At 36.4% G+C, this 18,607-nt stretch overlaps 1 long non-coding RNA gene across 5 annotated transcripts in view; it reads left to right on the forward strand.

Moving 5' to 3' along the window:
* The window catches only part of LOC143684847 (uncharacterized), a 380,663-nt gene that overhangs the window by 352,950 nt on the left and 9,106 nt on the right, over window positions 1–18,607 (forward strand). Inside the window, exon 8 of one of the 5 annotated variants that reach the window (XR_013176209.1) lies at window positions 5,727–5,987. The exons of the other annotated variants lie outside the window; for them this stretch is intronic. This is a non-coding gene — a long non-coding RNA (uncharacterized LOC143684847). Of the gene's footprint in view, window positions 1–5,726; window positions 5,988–18,607 lie in introns of those variants that run through there. 5 annotated transcript variants of the gene reach the window in all.

An 18,607-nucleotide genomic window follows, 5' to 3' on the forward strand; every position in this document is an offset into this window, starting at 1 on the left:
AGCGCTAGTACTTCTAGGCATCTAGCAGATGTGGATGCCAAATCTCTCTGAATCAACTAGCTTAATATCAGTCCTTAATATACTCCCTCAGGTGAAGATCCAGAAAGAATGAGTTTGCAATAAAAATATAAAATAGAAAAGAAAAGAAGGCAACACTGAAAGAACAAGAAGAACTGAAAGCAGGATAAATCCTACAAAACCTTAATATTTTAAACTCATAAGACCAGAATATAAAAAGTATAGTTTGTTTAATAAAAAAAAAGTCAGAAATGCTTGCAAGGAAAAACAGACTATTAAAATGACTAAACATATTTGAGTAAAGACTCAAATGGAACTCTAGGTATGGAAAATATGAAGATTGAGATTAAAAATTCAATAGATGTATCTGAGCTGAAGAGAGAGTTAATAAACTAAAATAGAAATCAAAAGCTCCTAATTGAATGTAGTCTAAAGAGGAAAAGAGATGTAAAATATCAAAGAAAGGTTAAGATATATAAAGAATTGTATGAAAGTCTAGTACATGTCTAATCAAAACCAGAAAGTAAAGAAAGGAAAAACCATATAGGGTCAATTTATAAAGAATTGTGAACATTGAGAAAAAAGACACCAAACCACAGATTGATGAAGCCCAAGTTAGGCTAAATGAAAACAAACAAACAAAAATTGTACCAAGTAGCATTATTGTGAAGCTGAAAAACAGCAAAGATAAAATATCTTTGTATCCAAAGGTAAAAGTCTGATTAGTTTCCAAGAAAAGACAAAGTGCCATCTGACTTCTCAACAGCAACATTGAGAGTCAGAAGGCAAAGACAAAATATAATAAGAGAACATGATAACCGTCAACATAGATTTGTGTACTCAGTGAGGATATCTTTCATGAATAAGGGCTATATGTTTACATTTTCAACAAACTAAAATGGAGAAATTTACCACCAAGAGATACTCATTGAACTAAGTGATAAAGGATTAACTTGAGTAAGAAAAGAGATTTCAAAGGGCAGGTTTGAGATACAAAAAAGGAATGATGTTCAAAAAATGTTATTCATGTTGTTAAATCCAAACAGGTATTTATTTTATAAACAATTGCAATAATGTCTTGCATGATTTCAAAAATGGAACTAAAACACATAACAACATTATATAAGTTGGAAAGGGGCCACTGGATTTTACGTGTATTGGAGTTAAGTGTATTGCTTAGAGAAGGGTAAATATATTAATAATAATAGATTTGAGAAGCATGAATCTTAAAAACTTCTCGGATTACCATTGAAAAGAATAAAGCAACTTATTTAACAGTAGAAGCAAAGAAATGGATTGAGAATAAGTAATTAATTGAAAAAAAAAAGAGGCAAGGAAGGAAAGAGAGAATAGAGACATGGTAGGCCAAATGAGTATAACATAAGTAGAAATGAAGTAGTCAAAACATTTAAGGGTAGATAATAAAACACAATTCATCTATAAATTGTTTAAAATATATACATCTAAACATAAATATACAGAAAGGTTGAAAATAAAGGAAGATAAAAATGAAAATACTAACCACAGGAAAGATGTTTTCTCTATATTAACATTGGAAAAAAATTGGTTTAAAGTAAAAATGAGTATTACCACTGGTAAGGAAGATTGTCTAATAATAATTAGAGCCTCAGTTCTCCAGGAAAATATAGCAAAATAAAATTTCTATGCACATTATAGAATAATTTTAAAATGCAAAAGGCAGAATTTACAGGGGAGTTTTCAGGAATTGATGAAGTACCATAAGGATCTGGAGATCTGAATAGCATAAACACTTTCTGCAAATGCTCACCAATAGAGATAGAAAGAGAAAGATAGAAGAGGGAGGGACAGAAAGAAAGTGAGAGAGAGGGGAAGTGAAAAAGAAAAAAAAACAGAACTTTGGACAACATTAACCGCATAGTACACATCCATCTGAATAGACGTAGAATATTTAAGAAAACTTTTCACTTTCTGGACTCCAAACAAATCACAGCAATTTTCAGAGAATTGATATCATACAGACCATGTTCTCTGATCACAACACAATTAAGATAGTAACCAATAACATAAATGTAACTAGAAAAGCTCCTTATGAATGACATTTTAAAAACACACTTTGAAATAACACATAGAGCAAAGAAGAAACCTTAATGGAAATTAGAAAATAATTAGATTAAAGTTACATTAAAAATATTGCATATCCAAATGTGTGGGCTCCAGCTAATGTAACATTTAGAGAGATATTTATATCAAGTACATTACAAATGAAGAAATTTTTTAAATGAATGAACTTATGTTATTAAGCATTCAACATAAGAATCCAGGAAAGAACAATAGAATAAGGTCAATAGAAGTAGATGGAAGAAATAATAAGTGAGGCATCTTCTTATATATATTTTAATTTTAGCTCTGTGTATTGGCAAATACATATATTTTCAATATACAAAAAAGAAAAGAAATTAATGTAACAAGAAATAAATATACAATAAAGAGCAAAAAGTGAAAAAAAAGTTGCCTGAAAATATTAAGTATTGAAGAGAATATATCGCTCTGGGTTGAACATTTATAAACTTACATACTGCAGGTGCAAGTGTAACATGGTATAACCACATTGGAATAGAATTCGGCATATTTTCAGTAGTTAAAATGGACATAGCCTGAATCCCAGCAGTGCCAATCCTAGTTATCTATACTACAGAAACTCTTGATACTGTGTACCCAGAGGCAGGTGTGGGAGCTATTTAGATGCCCTCCTGTAGTAGCAGGGGGAAAGTGGTGTGACTAGCATGAATGACATTGAAAGTAAAATGGATAAAATGTGGTATGGTCATAAAATGAAATGCGCTATAGCAATTAAGGTAACAGAAGTTTAGCTACATGCGATAACACTGACAAATTTCAGGCACATAATGTTGAGTTAAAAGAGCAACTGAGAGAATAATACATATATAGTATATAAAATTAAATGGGGGTGGGTGGTGCAAGGGTATTTCAGTGGTAGAATTCTTGCCTGCCATGCAGGAGACCTGTGTTTGATTCCATGCATTTCCCCCCACTCCAAAAAAGAAAAACAACAAGCAAAACAAACAAAAACAAAAAAAAATCAACAAATGGTGTTACAATAACAGAATATTCACGTGGAAAAACAATGAAATGTGACCCCACCATACAGCATACAAAAAAATAAATGAACAAACAGGGAAACCTATTCGTCTATTATTAGAGTTAGGTATTAGGTGGTAAAACTACAAAGCAGGGGAATACAAATACAGCTTTCATGAGAGATGTTTTCTCTGAGAAAAAGAAGCAGTGTGATCAAAAAGGAGTACACAAAAGCATTTAAAGAAATAATGTTCATTTCTGATACTGGATTGTGGATTCAGGGCAGTCCGTTAGGTTAGTATGCTTTGTACCTTGCAGATATTTAATAAATATTAGTTTTTTTCTATCAATATTTAATTAAAAAAAGCTTTTAAAATAATAATGGGCCCCATATTTGTAGAATGGGGTCTAAGGAGAAAAGATCCCATAGCTGAAGAAAATTGGACTGGCTGTGTAGGCAGGTTGTGGGTAGGCTAGATGCTCTAATTTAAAAGATCCATTTATCAATAAGAAATTCAAAATGTTTTGTAAACCATCTTTTTTTTTTTTTTTTTTTTGGAGTATGCTGCATGGCAGGGGTCACATTTCATTCTTTTTCCATGCAAGTGGATCCCTCCCATGTGAGGATCCTGTTATTGCAGCACCATTTGTTGAATTTTTGATTGTTCAGTATTTTGTTCGTTTGTTGCTTGTTTGTTTTCAGGGCAAGTGCATGAGCCGGGAGTTGAACCCGGGTCTCCTGCGTGGCAGGTGAGAATTCTACCACAGATCTACCCTTGCTCTCCTAGGTCATCTTTTTAAAATAGAAATATCTTCAGGAAAAATCAATCACATCAAAATTTAGTCTCTTCTGAGCATTGCTTCATCCTGCTATTTCCCTCATCCATCCAATTCTCTCCGTGTCTTCACTGCTATCCTAGTTTAAATTACCCTTCTTTTTTCCTTAGACTGCTGCAGTAATCTTTTAAGCAAACACACCAAATTTACTCTAACTTCCCCCACTTTATTTCTACTTTGTAGCTAGAAGGATTCTTTCCCCAACCCCCAAAAAACAAATCCTATCACCCTCAACACCTCCCCAAACACTTCCTTGCACGGCATCCCGACGGCCTGTCCCTGCTTTCATCATAAAGACAAATCCCTTTGCTTCACCACAAGACCTGAAATGCTCTGGCCCAAGCTGCCCTCTCCATCTTCCTTTCGTACCTTCTCCTCCGTGCTCTCTGCAGCATAGCCACACTGGCTTTCCAGTTCCTGACAAGTGCCTTTATTCTCACTTCAGGGCCTCTGCAAATGCAGTTTCCTTGAAGGAGAATATTTTCCATACTCCACAAATTGTGTTCCTTTAAAATCCTCGATAACTCATGTATGCATGCTGTTTAATTAAATGTGGAGTTGTAAAAGGGGGACGAATAGGAAGAATTAATATAGGCTGGCTGGTGGACGAGGAAAAACTAACTTGTAGAGATTTTATACCATGAGAGAGTAGGATATTAAGAATTATGACAAAGTGAAAGGGAATACTGAATTAGGAGAGGAGAGCAGAAAGAGAGCTAATAATGCTTTCGTTGTGGTGAACTTGGCAAGCTAGGGAGAAGATGAACGGCAAAAGAATTAACAAAATTTCAAGGGCTGGTTGTATTGTGTCCAGCCTAATATTTCTGTTTCCTAAAATTACTTCCTAAAATAAACTTCCCCATATGCAGCCCAGCTTATTTAGTGTTCACCAATTGGGATTTGCTATTTTCTCTCCTTTTGCCTTTGCTCATGATGCAACTTTATCCCAGAACGCTGTTCTTCCCACCCCCTAATTCAAGTCATGTATCTTTTTCAAGGCAGAGCTAGTTTCACCTCCCAAGAGATGATTTCATTGATTATCTCTACTCTAAAGTACTATAGACTTTCCAGCCCAGACTTGGTTTAGCACTTAATTATTTGTAGCAAGGTACCTAATTCCCTAAGAGTCAGGCTTCTTCAACTTCAGCCATCCAGAACAAATCAGGGAGTTTGGAAGGAAATTTTTTAAAAGACAGATGACTTGTAGAGAAAATAGCTGTCTTAAAACCCATGCATGTGTGAGTCAGTGTTATTTGAGCTCATGGAATGCGGCTTAACGTCCTGATGCACCTTCTGGTCTCAGAGCACATATATGGTTCACGAACTCTACCCTGTTCTCTAAAGTCCAGTTATAAAGACCATGAAATTTCTGTTTTCTTTTTCTGTTTGACAACCTGATTACCGAGACCACTAAAAAACAGCTTAGAATTAATGTACTACTCTAAGAAGGCTCCAATATAAGGAAGCAATTAGTAATGAGATCAGCAAAGAGGACGACTTGGATGAGAAGCTGTGTTAACTAAATTCAGGTTTATTTGAGGTAATTCTGAATGGAAGGAACTCAGTATGCATCAAGTGAATCAGTCTATGAGACAAGTGAGGCCGGAAATACACTGAATACTAAAAGAAAGGGAGAATCTATACAACATTGTGGAATTAGAATCAGCAAAAATTCTTGCAACTAATATGTCCAACTCTGGCAGTTTGAGATGAAAATTAAAAATTAATCAAATTCAAAGGTTAGAGTTTATATCGTGCACTTAGATAATGTCTTTCTTTTCTACTTTCAGTGCCCAATCCTCCAGAGTTCAAGAATCCCAGGGAATTCTTTTGGTTAGGTTTCAGTCCTGAATAAATTACCCCACGCTCTAGTGGAATAGGAAATTTCTGGTAAGCCAATAGGCAAGTCCTGATTACTGTTGACCTCGTTGTGGAGTAGTTGCTTCAAGACAGTGTTTTTTAACCAGTTTTTCATTATTGTCCCCCTTCTTAAGGAGCCTTTTTAGACATTTTTCCTAATCATATCCTCTATGAACTCCATGAAATTTTAATACCACAAACACACTATATTATCTATTGGTGAAGTATATGTTTATCTGTGCTTTATACTTAAAAAGATGAAGATATCATTTATTCTTTTTATTTAATGCAGGGTTAAATCCAAATTTTAAATGTAAAGCTGCATTAAAAATTAAAAAGCTATTGACATTGAACTTAATTTTTGAACTGTATTTTCTGAGATATTTAATAAAACTCATTTTCTTATATAAATTGTAATGTGTCAAATTACTTGTGTAAATTTGTACACAAGCGCCAAGAATGGAAGGAAAAGAGAAAATAGAAACTTCATCAGTTTATTCTATAGAAGCCAAACTGGCTCTTCTCTACCAATGGAGCCATCCCTGTCACCTCCTTCTGCCTTAACTATTAAGGGTGAGCCTATCCACCTCTCACCATCCATCTCCTTCTCTAACAGACATTGCCCAAAATACAATTTTTCAACATCAGCCCTCAACCAATGGGTAGGCAAATCAGAACCTACCCAATCAATGGGTAGGCAAATCACTGTGATACATTTATAACAAATTGGATGGTGGGAATTCCTAAAGTCCTTTGCTACATGAAAGCGTACAAAAGAATATATTTCAAAAATAAAAATCCTCATATCCTTGAGAGAAATTTAAATAATATTAAATAAGCCTCTTCTAACTACGTAGGAAAGGGTATTAACTATATCTTATAATTAATATTTTAATTAATAGCTTAAATGAAAATATAATTATTTCTGAATTCTATTCAAAAGTAGAATTCCACAGGCTTGTTCTAGAGGAGGCCCGATAGCAAATACTTCATGGGCTAAGTAGAAGCAACAGCAGCAGCAACAACCAAACAGCATATTACCTAGGTATTTACATAACGAGAGAAGACTCCTGCCTTGCTCCACCCTGTTTCCTTAGGTTGGCCGTCCCCTGGTGGTGGGAACACCACCTTTGGAAACATTTTTGGAGTGAAGAGCAACTGGCCTGAGGGGAATGTCAGCCGTGGTTAGTTTCACTCCCTGTCCCAGTGACACCAGGTCCCAGCATGCCCTGTCATGGACAGGCTGGCCATCACAGCTTAGGCAGTAGGCTGGAGGCAAGGCCACCTCCTGAGTGGCAGATTCCTGCATGGAGATCTGAGATATTGCCTGTTGATGCCAGTAGTCGACTGTGGTGGCAAGACAGGCCAACGACTACGGAGGTAGTCACTGGGGACAAAGAGTACCCAGGGCTGGAGGGGGACTCCCTCACTTGGTCTCCACAGCTCGCTGTGCTAACCCTCTCAATGGTGCTATAGACCGTAAAAATTAAAAAATAATAGTCATAATAAATAAAGGGATCAGATTTGTCTGCCAGCAATTCTTTGTAGATCCCTGATCCAAATTAGTAATTTTTAAGGGAATAAACAGTATTAGTAAGTTGAAAATTTATTTATATGAAACTGCCCCATTGCCCAAGATATTGCATCAATGAGGTATTATTATACTGTCTTATATTGCTTTCTGTTTGTTTCTAGTTTTGGGGAACTTCTTTGTCTCCACTTATGGGAGCACATCTTCTTTATCAACTAAAACTCTAAACCAAAAGAGATAAAAGGTATAAAAACAGGAGATCAAACCTGTACAAGTATATTATTGGGAGTTATAAAACTTCCACCACTGATTCCTGAATATTTTTATTCTGACTATTCAGGAACAGCACCTACTACTGGCTTTTCAATCAAAGAATATACTGCATTCTTTGCCTGGGACACTAATTTTGCAAGGTGTGATTTCTCAGCTGGCACTAACAATGAGTTTTCTGTTGGTCATCCCATCATTTTGTTAGGTCAGAAGTTTCTGAGAAGTGGAATAAGTAGTAAGACCATGGAAATTCAGAAGCGTGAGCTCAATTGTTACATTTCACTCCTAGTAAAAGGAGTCCATTGACTGGAAACATTGTTAGATGCAATATTAATGCAGTGATTAAGACATTTTTTAAACTTCTTTTATTGTATAATATATATACAAAGCAAAGAAAGAAAAAAGCAATGGTTTCAAAGTAGTTACAGGACAGATCCCAGAGTTTGTCATGGGCTACCATACCATCATCTCAGATTTTTGCTTCTAACTGCTCCAGAATATAGGAGGCTAAAAAGGAATAAATTTTTATCATCATGATTGACTTTTTTGTAAAAAAAAATAGCATATATACAAAAAAGCAATAAATTTCAAAGCACATCACAACAACTAGTTGTAGAACAGATTTCAGAAGTTTGGTGTGGGTTACAACTCCACAATCCTAGGTTTTTACTTCTAGCTGCTCCAAAACACCAGAGACTAAACAAAATATCAATTTAGTGATTCAGCAATCATATTAATTTGTTAAACCCTACCTTCTCTGTCTAAGCCCACTATCACCTTTTATCTTTCTATCCCACTCCTTTGTGGTATTTGGGCTATTGCCATTCCAACTTTTTCATGTTGGAAGGGGCTGTCAATAATCTGGAGTAGGAAGATAGAACTAGCTGATGTTCTGGAGAGGCTGGGCCCTCCAGGCTCTAGGACCCACGTGTGTCCATCTGGAGGTTGGGACCCATCTGGAGGGTGTAGGTTTCTGGAAAGTTACCCTAGGGCATGGAATCTTTGTAGAATCTTATATATTGTGTTAGGTGTTCTTTGGGATGACTGGAATGGTTTTGGTTGGGGTTTGGTGAGTTATGATAGGTAGCAACGTCTAACTGAAGCTTACACAAGAGAAATCTTCAGAGTAGACTCTCGACTCTGTTTGAACTCTCTCAGCCACTGATATTTTATTAGTTATACTTCTTTCCCCCCTCTTGGTCAGGTTGGAATTGTTAATCCTATGGTGCCAGGTCCAGACTCATCCCTGGGAGTCATCTCCCATGCCACCAGGGAGGCTTTGCCCCCTGGATGATTTCACTTATAGACTTGGGTTTAGGCCAAGCAACAAAAGAGGTCCTCCAGAAGTAGCTCTTAGGCATACCTATAGGTAGGCTAAGCTTTTCCATTACCTACATAAGCTTCAGAAGAGTAAGCCTATAGACTTGGCATATTGATTTGGGTATCCCTAATGTTTGACACAGTATAAGGGGATTCCCTTATGGTAATGTTTAATAGTTCCATGTTTGTTCTCCCATCCCTAAAGGTATTTTGGCAATACTTTTTGATTATCTGTTTAATATGTTCTTGGATATATCCAGGCAATACATTAAGCTCTACCGGATTAAAGGCCCTCATTCTTTTTCTGGGCTTCTTGTGTTTCAGTTGTTCAAATGAGCCGTGCAGACAGTTTAAGTTAGATTATGAGCTATAGAAAATTTAGGTTCTGGACAAAATAAATCTTTTTTCCTTTGGTTTCAAAGAGTAAGTGTGGTTCTAAGATACAGGCAATGTCTTCTTTACCCCTGTGTTCTGAATTACCTTAATCCCAACCTGATCAGTCTCATTCTTACCGCTAAATATCAGGTTATATATATATATAATAGCCTATCAAAATCCAGAATTACTAATTGCCACTCCAGGGTAAATGAGTCTGCTATAGAAAGAGCTTACAATCTAGGCCCCTAATTTACTTATAAGCATTTTCTACATGAGACCACACCATGGTTGTTCTTTTGTTTCTGGCTTATTTTGCCTCATTAAATGTCCCACAAGTTCATGCTCATCATTGCATGCCTCACAACTCAGTCTTCTTTGTAACAGCATAATATTCAGTCATAGGTATACACCATCGTTTGCCAATGGTGTACTTGGTGACTTCTCAGTCAGTGCATCCTTCAGCCACCTGCATTCATCATACATCAAGTAGAGGGCCCAAAGTTCAGTCCATCAACACTCTCAATTTTAGATCATTTCATTGTTCCCAAGAGAAAGAAAATCAATAAACATGCCCTCACCAAATAGGAAATCTAAACATCCTCTTAACCCTTGTCATGCCCCTCATTATTTACTTCTGCAGTAGCTGTGGTAGTGCTGATGTTTTCCTGTTAAATGTAGCCCAGAGTATATAATAGCAGTTTCCCTCCTTGAGCCCTGGACCTAAACATTCTTTGTACATGAATCATACCTTTGAAGTAGTTCTTGCAAGACATTATTTATATTTCTAGTGTTAATCAGTGGGACACATAGAGCTATACAACCCCTTTCACTCATGTTCAACTTCAATATGGTAATGTTACTTATAGACCCACTAGTGAACCTTCACTTCTATTTATCCCCTTATATTTGAGTTCAACCTAATTAGTCAACTGTTTACCTATCTCTAGCTTCTATGTATCTCTAAGTACCCTATATTTTGTACTATAAGCCTCTAATTTGACCTTTACCATGGTCATAAAAGTAGAGACAGTATCTATAATTCTGTGTCTAGGTTATTTCACTCAGCATTATGTCCTCAAGGCTCCTCCATCTTGTCATGGGCTTCAAGATGTCATTTTTCCCTACTGTTGTATAATATTCCATCATATGCATATCCCACACTTTGTTAATCCACTCATCTGTTGATGGGCATTTGGATTGTTTCCATCTTTAGGCGATTGTGATTAATGCTACTGTGAACATTGGAGTGCAAATGTCTATTTGTTGTCACTGCTTTCAGCTCTTCTGAATATATACCAAGTAGTGCTATTGCTGGGTCATAGGACAACTTGATACTTACTTTCCTAAGGAATTACCAAACTGTCTTCCATAGTGGCTGTACCATTATACATTATACTCATCATACAGTGAATTATTATTATATTCATTATACAATGAATTAGATAGTGTTCCTTTTTCCTCAATTTTTTGGAAAAGTTTGAGCAGGATTGGTGTTAGTTCTTTTTGGAATGTTTGATAAAATTCCCCTGTGAAGCCATCTGGCCCTGGGCTTTTCTTTGTAGGGAGTTTTTTGATGACCGATTGAATCCTTTAATTTTTGTTGAGATCTCCTATTTCTTCCTGAGTCACTGTAGTTTGTTTGTGTGTTTCCAGGAATTTGTCCATTTCATCTAAGTTGTCCAGTTTGTTGGCATATAGTTGTTCATAGTATACTCTTGTGATTTCTTTTATTTCTTCAGGATCTGTGGTAATGATACCTTTTCATTTCTGATTTTGTCTCTGTTTTTTTGTCAGTCTTGCTGGTGGCCTATCAATTTTATTGCTTTTCTCAAAGAACCAACTTTTGGTTTTATTGATTCTTTCTATTGTTCTTTTGTTCTCCCATTCATTTAACTCTTCTTTAATCTTTGTTATTTCTCTTCTTCTATTTGCTTTGGGGTTAGTTTGCTGTTCGTTCTCAAGTTCCTCTAGGTGAGCCAGTAAGTCCTCGATTTTTGCTCTTTCTTGTTTTTTAATATAGGCATTTAAGGCAATAAATTTCCCTCTCAGCACAGCCTTTGCCATATCCCGTAAGTTTTAATATGCTGTATTCTCATTTTCATTCATCTCCAGATAGCCACTGATTTCTCTTACAATTTCTTCTTTGACCCACTGGTTATTTAAGAGTGTGTTATTTAATCTCCATATATTTGTGAAAGTTATCATTCTTTGCTGGTTATTGAGATCTGACTTCATTTCATAGTGATCAGAGAAAGTGCTTTGAATAATTTCAATGTTTTTAGACTTATGAAGACCTGTTTTTTGCCCTAGTATATAATCTATCTTGGAGAATATTTTATAAGCGCTAGAGAAAAATATATATCCTGGTGTTTTGGGGGTATAATGACCTATATATGTCTGCTAGGTCTAATACGTTTGTGAGGTTGTTTAACGTTTCTGTTTCCTTGTTGATCTTCTGTCTGATTGTTCTGTCTATAAAGGAGAGAGAGTAGGAGAAGTCTCCTACTATTATTGTTGAAACATCTATCACTCCCTTCAGTTTTACCAATGTCTGTCTCATGTACTTTAAAGTTCCTTTGTTGGGAGTATAAACATTTATGATTGTTATTTCTTCTTGCTTAATTGTCCCTTTAATTAATATTTAATGTCCTTCTTTGTCTTTTATGATGTCTTTAAATTTAAAGTCTATATAGGTCTGATATTAGCATAGCTACTCCTGCTTTCTTTTGGTTGCAACTTTCATGGAACATCTTTTTCCATCCTTTCACTTTCAATCTGTTTATATCCTTGTGTTTAAGATGAGTCTCTTGTAAGAAGCATATAGCTGGATTATGTTTCTTAATCCATTCTACCGATCTGTATCTTTTAATTGGTAAATTTAGTCCACTAACATTCAAAGTTATTACTGAAAAGGTGTTTCTTGAATCTACCATCTTATCTTCTGGATTTTATTTGTCAGATCGATATACTTTTCAATTCTGTGCCCCCTCCAGGTCTCCCTCTCCTGTCTTTATTTTTCAACTGGCAGAATTTCCTTTAATATTTTTTGTAGGGCCAGTCTCTTGTTGACAAATTCTTTCAGGATTTGTTTGCCTCTGACAATTTTAATCCCGCCCTCAGTTTTGAAGGACAATTTGGCTGGGTACAGAATTCTTGGCTGGAAGTCTTTCTCTTTCAGGACCTCAAACATATCATACCACTGCCTTCTCATCTCCAGGGTGTTTGTTGAGTAGTCAGAACTCAGTCTTATTTGATCTCCCTTGTATGTAGTAGATTGTTTTTCTCTTGCCACTTTCAGGATTTTCTGCATCTCTTCAACATTTGACAGACTGATTAATATGTATCTTGGGGAAGGCCTATTTGGATTTATTCTGTTTGTAATTCATTGGGCTTCTTTGATTTGCATATTTATGTCCTTTATAAGGGTTGGGAAGCTTTCCCCTATTATATCCTCAACTAATCTTCCTAGCCCTTTACTCTTCTCTTCTCCTTCTAGGACACTAATGCTTCTTATATTTGTGCGCTTTGTTTTGTCTATCATTTCCCTGAGATCCAATTCAAAATTTAGCATTATTTTTGCCATTTGCTGTTTTGAGTGTTCGAAATCAGTTGTCCTGTCCTCTAGCGTGCTTTTTCTTTAATCTACCTCTTCAAATCTTCTGTTGTGTGTCTCTAGTACGTTTTTCATTTGGTCTACAGCATCTTAGACCTCTGTGATAGCTGCTATTTTTTTATTACTCTTTTAAATTCCTCTTTATGATCATCTAGTGTCTTCTTGATCTCCTTTATATCATTAGCTATTCCATTTCTTTTATTTAATAGAGTTATATGTACATCTTTGATTAGTTGGTTCCAATGCCTGTGTTTCCTCTGGTGTTTTGATTTGTTTGTTAGGCTAGGCTGGACTTTATCTGTCTACATCATAAACTTAGTGGCCTTTTGTTGTCTTTGCAGCTTGTAAATATCATGATTGGTTTGACTTGAAAATTGATTTTCTTCAGTAGTCTAAAGCTGTGTAAATGTGGGGTAGATGTGGATCAGGTTGCAGGGTATGGGGTGGGGCACAGTAGCATGGTGATGAGTTGGAGCACAGGTATAGGTGCAGGTTGGAGATGCTAAGTTGGCGTTTCTGAGCATGGGTGTCTAGCAGCAGAGGGGATGTGTATGTGTGGGTGTATGAGTCTGGGGGACAGAGCCCTGGTGTGTGCTGCTCTAGAGCACAGGGTCCTTTATGTGCAAGTGCAGAACTCAGGGCAGCTGGCTGGCTTGCGCCTGCCTGGGCTGAGAGCAAATGCAGTCTGGCTGCGCAGGTCAGCACCTGCCCAGAGCTGGGGAGCATGACTGGGGGCCGTGCACATGTGAGGATCTGGGAGGGCCATAAACTGATGTACCAGTGTGAATAGTTCAGGGGGGTAGGGTGAGGTTGCAGGACTGTATGGGCTGGGAGCAGGTGTAGCTGGGTACGGAGGTAAGTGCCTACAGCCTTTTTGTGCTGGTTACTGCCTGCAGGGGGCAGGGAGGTGGAGGTAGGGCTCCGGAAGGGTGGGGAGAGTTGTGCTTGTGCAGGGGAGGTAGGTTGGGCTGAGGCAGCCATACTCACGCTTGGGATGGGGGTGTGGGGTGGGTACGTACATGGGGTGTTGGCAGGCCAGTGGGGCAGTTGGAGCATGGGGAGTCGGGGCTGGGGACAGGGTTCAGGTGTGTGGGGTGTGTGGTGAGTCATGGGGACTCTGTGGTGAGGGTAGCATGTTCAAGGAACATGGCTTGACTTCCTTCCTAGTGCCCGTCTCCCCATCCATACACTCTTGAGAGCTGCAGCTTCCATGTTAGGCTGTTTTGCATTAGCCTGATGGTCTAAGGTTCTCTGCTTCTCAGTTCTTCAGCTTTTGCAGCCAGGATCATACTCTATGTGGTGTAGAAGACTCTCCCAGGTCACTTACACCCTTGAATCACCTTCTCAGTTGCCCTCCAGACCCTTTTCTGGCTGTTCCTTGGAGCAGGGGTGAACTCAACCTATCCTATCCCACCATCTTCCCATAAGTCCTGGTTAAAACATTCTGAAAGTCCATGAATGATGGTGCTAGCAGAGACAGGGTGGCCAGGAAAGGCAAATCCATATCTGCAACATGTGTCTATTGCTCTGAGGACAAATTTACATCTCTTCTAGGATGAAAGAGATCCAGTGTAATCTACTGTGCAGTGGATAGTTGGTCCCCCTGGCAATGTTGATGTTTGGGAGACTCAGCTTTGGTCCTGATGTTGGTAGGTGGGCACTGAGCAGTGGTGGTGGCTATATTAGCTGTGGTGAGGAAGAGTCCCTGTTGCTAAGTCCATGCAGTACTTCTGTCACTGCTGCCACGGCCTCTTTGGACTTGGATCCATTGAACAAGCAGCAATTGCCTGAATAAAAAGAATGATTGATATCCACAATATGATTCATTTAATCCACCCAATTACTAAAAGCATCACAAAATGTAAAATAAGAATAAATATTTTATGTCTCAAACAACATAGCAGTTTAATACACAAAGTAAAAACCTCTGGAAATGCATAGAGAACTAAAACTTTAAAACTATAATTACAGTGTCAAGTTTTAATACATCATGTTCAGAATCTAACAAATCAGGAGACAAAAAGAAAACCAAATATAGAGATTTGGAGATTTAGTAAAAAGCTCAATTTTATTTATGAAAATATATATGTATGTGTTTATGCTCAAAACATTTTTCTATTTTGTCCATGAAACAATCCTCAAAACTCAAAATATATTAGATGGAATCATATAAAATAATCATTTTTTATGGGTCAAAAATAGTTGGATATCAGTAATGTCATATGGTTCAATCTAGTATGTGGTAAAACAAACAAACATAAACAAGAAACTTTCAGCTAGCAATCTTTTAAACAAACAAATAGATAAATAAGACCTCTCCTCAAAAAATAGTCTTTTGGAAACTAAGAATAAAAGCTGAAATTACAGATTAGTTGGAAAGTTAGCAGGAGGATGCTTAAGACAAAACCTGTGAGGGGTGCATGGGGAGTTTAGTGGTTAGAACGCCCACCTTTCATGCGGGAGACCCAGGTTCGCTTCCTGGACCATACACCCCCCCCCAAAAAAAAAGAAAGAAAGAAACCTGTGGGATCAAGAAAAAAACAAACTCAATGGAAAATTTATATCCTTAAAGGTTTACAAATCTTTAAAATAAATCTACCAAGTGTTCCAATTAGGAAACTAGAAAAAGAAGAAGAAATAATTCAAAAAGAAGTAGAAAAAAGGAATTATTCATGATAAAATCTGAAGTAAGGGAAGTTGAAAAACAGGATGAGTAGTGAGGAAAACTAAAAGTCATTTCTAGTATGTAGAAATACAATTGATTTTAGTATGGTTACCTTGAATTCGGTTACTTTGCTAACATATTTATTATACATTTTATGTAATATATTCTGTTTTATTATAAAAATTTTTATAAATATCTTAGAATTTTCTATATACTTCCTTTCCCAACTGTATTCCATTTATTCATTTTTCTTGTCTGCTGCATTTATCTAGAACCTCTGGTACAATGCTAAGTAGCAAAGGTGAAAGTATTCAGTCTATCACCATTGGCTCATGAGCTATGCCTTTTCGTTTTATGTTTTCAATGGTTGCTTTAGAGTTTGCAATATACGTTTTAGCCTATTTGCAAATGATTCCAGTTCACATATAGCATAAGGACCTTAAAATACTATCCATACATTTGCCATCTTATAATTTGTACCATGCTTATCACAAATTTTACTTTATAAATTGTGTAAACACCTCAATATATTACTTATATTTTTGCTTTTTGCAATTATTTTTAATGATGTTAAAAGTAATTAAAGACATGTTTTAAATTTATCCTCAGTTTTTCAATGCTCAGGTTCTTCATTCCTTCATGTAGATCTGAATTTCCATCTCAAATTGTTTTTCTTACTTGAACATCTCGTAACACTTCTTGTGTGTATTCTTGCATTGAGTTCTCTTAGCTTTTATTTTTCTCCAGAAGTCTTTATTTCACCTTAATTATTGAAATTTCTTTTTGTTGGATCTAGAGTTTTAGGTTGACAGGTATTTTTTTTTTCCTATGATTACTTTGAAAAAGTTGTTTCATGTCTACTGGGTCTTACATAGCTTCTGAAAATAGATCTTCTGCCATTCTCTATTCTGCTATATGTACTGTACCATTTTTTCTGGATGTTTTCAAGATTTTATTTTTATCTTTGGTTTTTGGCAGTTTGATTTTGATGTGTTGAATGAGTTTTCCTTTCTAATTACTCTGTTGTGGATAATCAGAGCTTTTGGATTTGTGGTTTGTCATCTTTTATTTATTTTGGAAATTCTAATTTATTATATCTTCAAATATTTCCTATGCCATTTTCTCTCTCTCTTTTCATTCTAGTTCTCTATTTACATGTAAGTCTATTTGATATTGTCCTACAGTGCATAAATGCTTTGCTACGTGTTTTTCTGCTCATATTCTTTTTTGTATTTCTCTTTGGATAATTGCTATTGACTTGTATTCAAGCTCACTGATTTTTTTCTCTTCTGAGTCTAGTCTGTGAACAACACCTCAAAAAATTTGTCATCTCTGTTATTATGGTTTTCATTTCTAGCACTTTCATGTAATTCTTCCATCTCCCTGCTAAAATTAATCATCTTTTCAACTATGTTTGTCACTTGCTCCACTAGAAATTCCACCTTTGAAGTCCATATCTGATAATATGACACCTAGAACATCTTCAGATATGTTTTTGTTGATTTTTATTTGTTGAGAATGGGGTCCTTTTTGGCTTGCTTTCCTGTGTGTCTTGTTAGATTTTATTGAATGGAAGATTGTGTGTAAAATACAAAAACTTTTGCATATACCAAGAGTAGGTATGCTTCTTCTTAGGCTTACATCTTTAATGTGTGTGTGTGGAAGGAGGGGATGGCACTGAATCAATCTAGTCAGTAGTTTTAAGTTGGGGGTGGATTTTCTTGTTACTATAGTTATCTGTAGAATACCATAGGATCGTAATTCCCTCCAGTGGTAAATTGCTGAAATCTTGTGCTTTGAGTGAGACCCAGGCTTCCAGAGGATGCTTTTCAGTGTTCCTCCTCCACCCTCAGATGCCAGGAGACCCTAAACACCTGTGCCGTTGACAAGGTCTCTCTTCATGCCCTTTCCACTCCTCCTGTAGCACATCATTGTGGCATGTTATTTAATGCAAGGCTCTTTGTGTGTGCAATGAATAGGATGTTGGATTCTACTGTTCCAGGATCTGTCTTAGGAAGGTTTTTGTATTGTTTGAATTTGTGCATGTTTTCATATAGAAATATATACTTAGTGGAAGTAGAATTATGGATGCTTGTTTAATTACAGAACCTTTCAGATAGCACTCATTTAACTAAAAATGAACAAAAACTTATTAAGGACAGACTGCTTCATCCTATCTGAAGCTACAGGACCAAACCCCTATATTCTTGATCCTGTACATCACAGAGCTTGATGAGACTATGCTGACTGAAGACAGTCTAATTTTACAAAGTTTACCAGTTTCTATTTCGGTCACTTCCTTGAACCACAGTCTGTCAGGAGCTGGCTAAGGAACTTCAGATGCTCACCATTGCCCAGATGTAGAGACTGATATTTAAGGAGATAAGGCGAGCCAACATTTTAAGCTTAAACTTAGCAGGATTTACGTTTTCACATTATGGGATTCAGTGAGATTATGGCAGATTCCCCATTGGTGAAGCAGAGATTCATCCACCCTGTATCCTATGATAAAAGCCAGTTTTTAATGAAATGATAGTGTAATGCTTCTAAAATGAGAAGCTTTTCTTTATGGATTCTATGTTATGTTTGACATGGTATATGAAGGAAAAAATTAAGCTTTTAAAACTTTAAAGGTTCTGACCTTTTAAATTTAAAGATTACTCTGGGAAATGGAGGAGGCAATTTTCCAGAAATTGGAGAGGGGAGAAAAATTCTGACTAGACAGCAAGAAGAAACATTGAGAATTACAGGCAGATTGGGAATAATTTGGGGTTGTATCAGTTGTCGTTATTAAAAACAAAAGTGTGCTTAGCTGCTTTAAGTGAGTTCAAGTTTTCAGTTCCTGATTGATTTCATTCCAAGGTACTGAAAATACTTGTGGATATGATTATGTAATCAATGCTTATAATTACATGGGATTGTGGATCAAGGAAGAAGCAGTAGAAAAAAAGATATGAACAAACTCATTGTTCAAAATTTAGGAAGATTGTGGATTCTGGCTGAGAATAACGTGGGTCTAACATTAACTCAATAA

Source organism: Tamandua tetradactyla, chromosome 5 (genome assembly GCF_023851605.1).
Source record: "Tamandua tetradactyla isolate mTamTet1 chromosome 5, mTamTet1.pri, whole genome shotgun sequence".
NCBI lineage: Eukaryota > Metazoa > Chordata > Mammalia > Pilosa > Myrmecophagidae > Tamandua > Tamandua tetradactyla.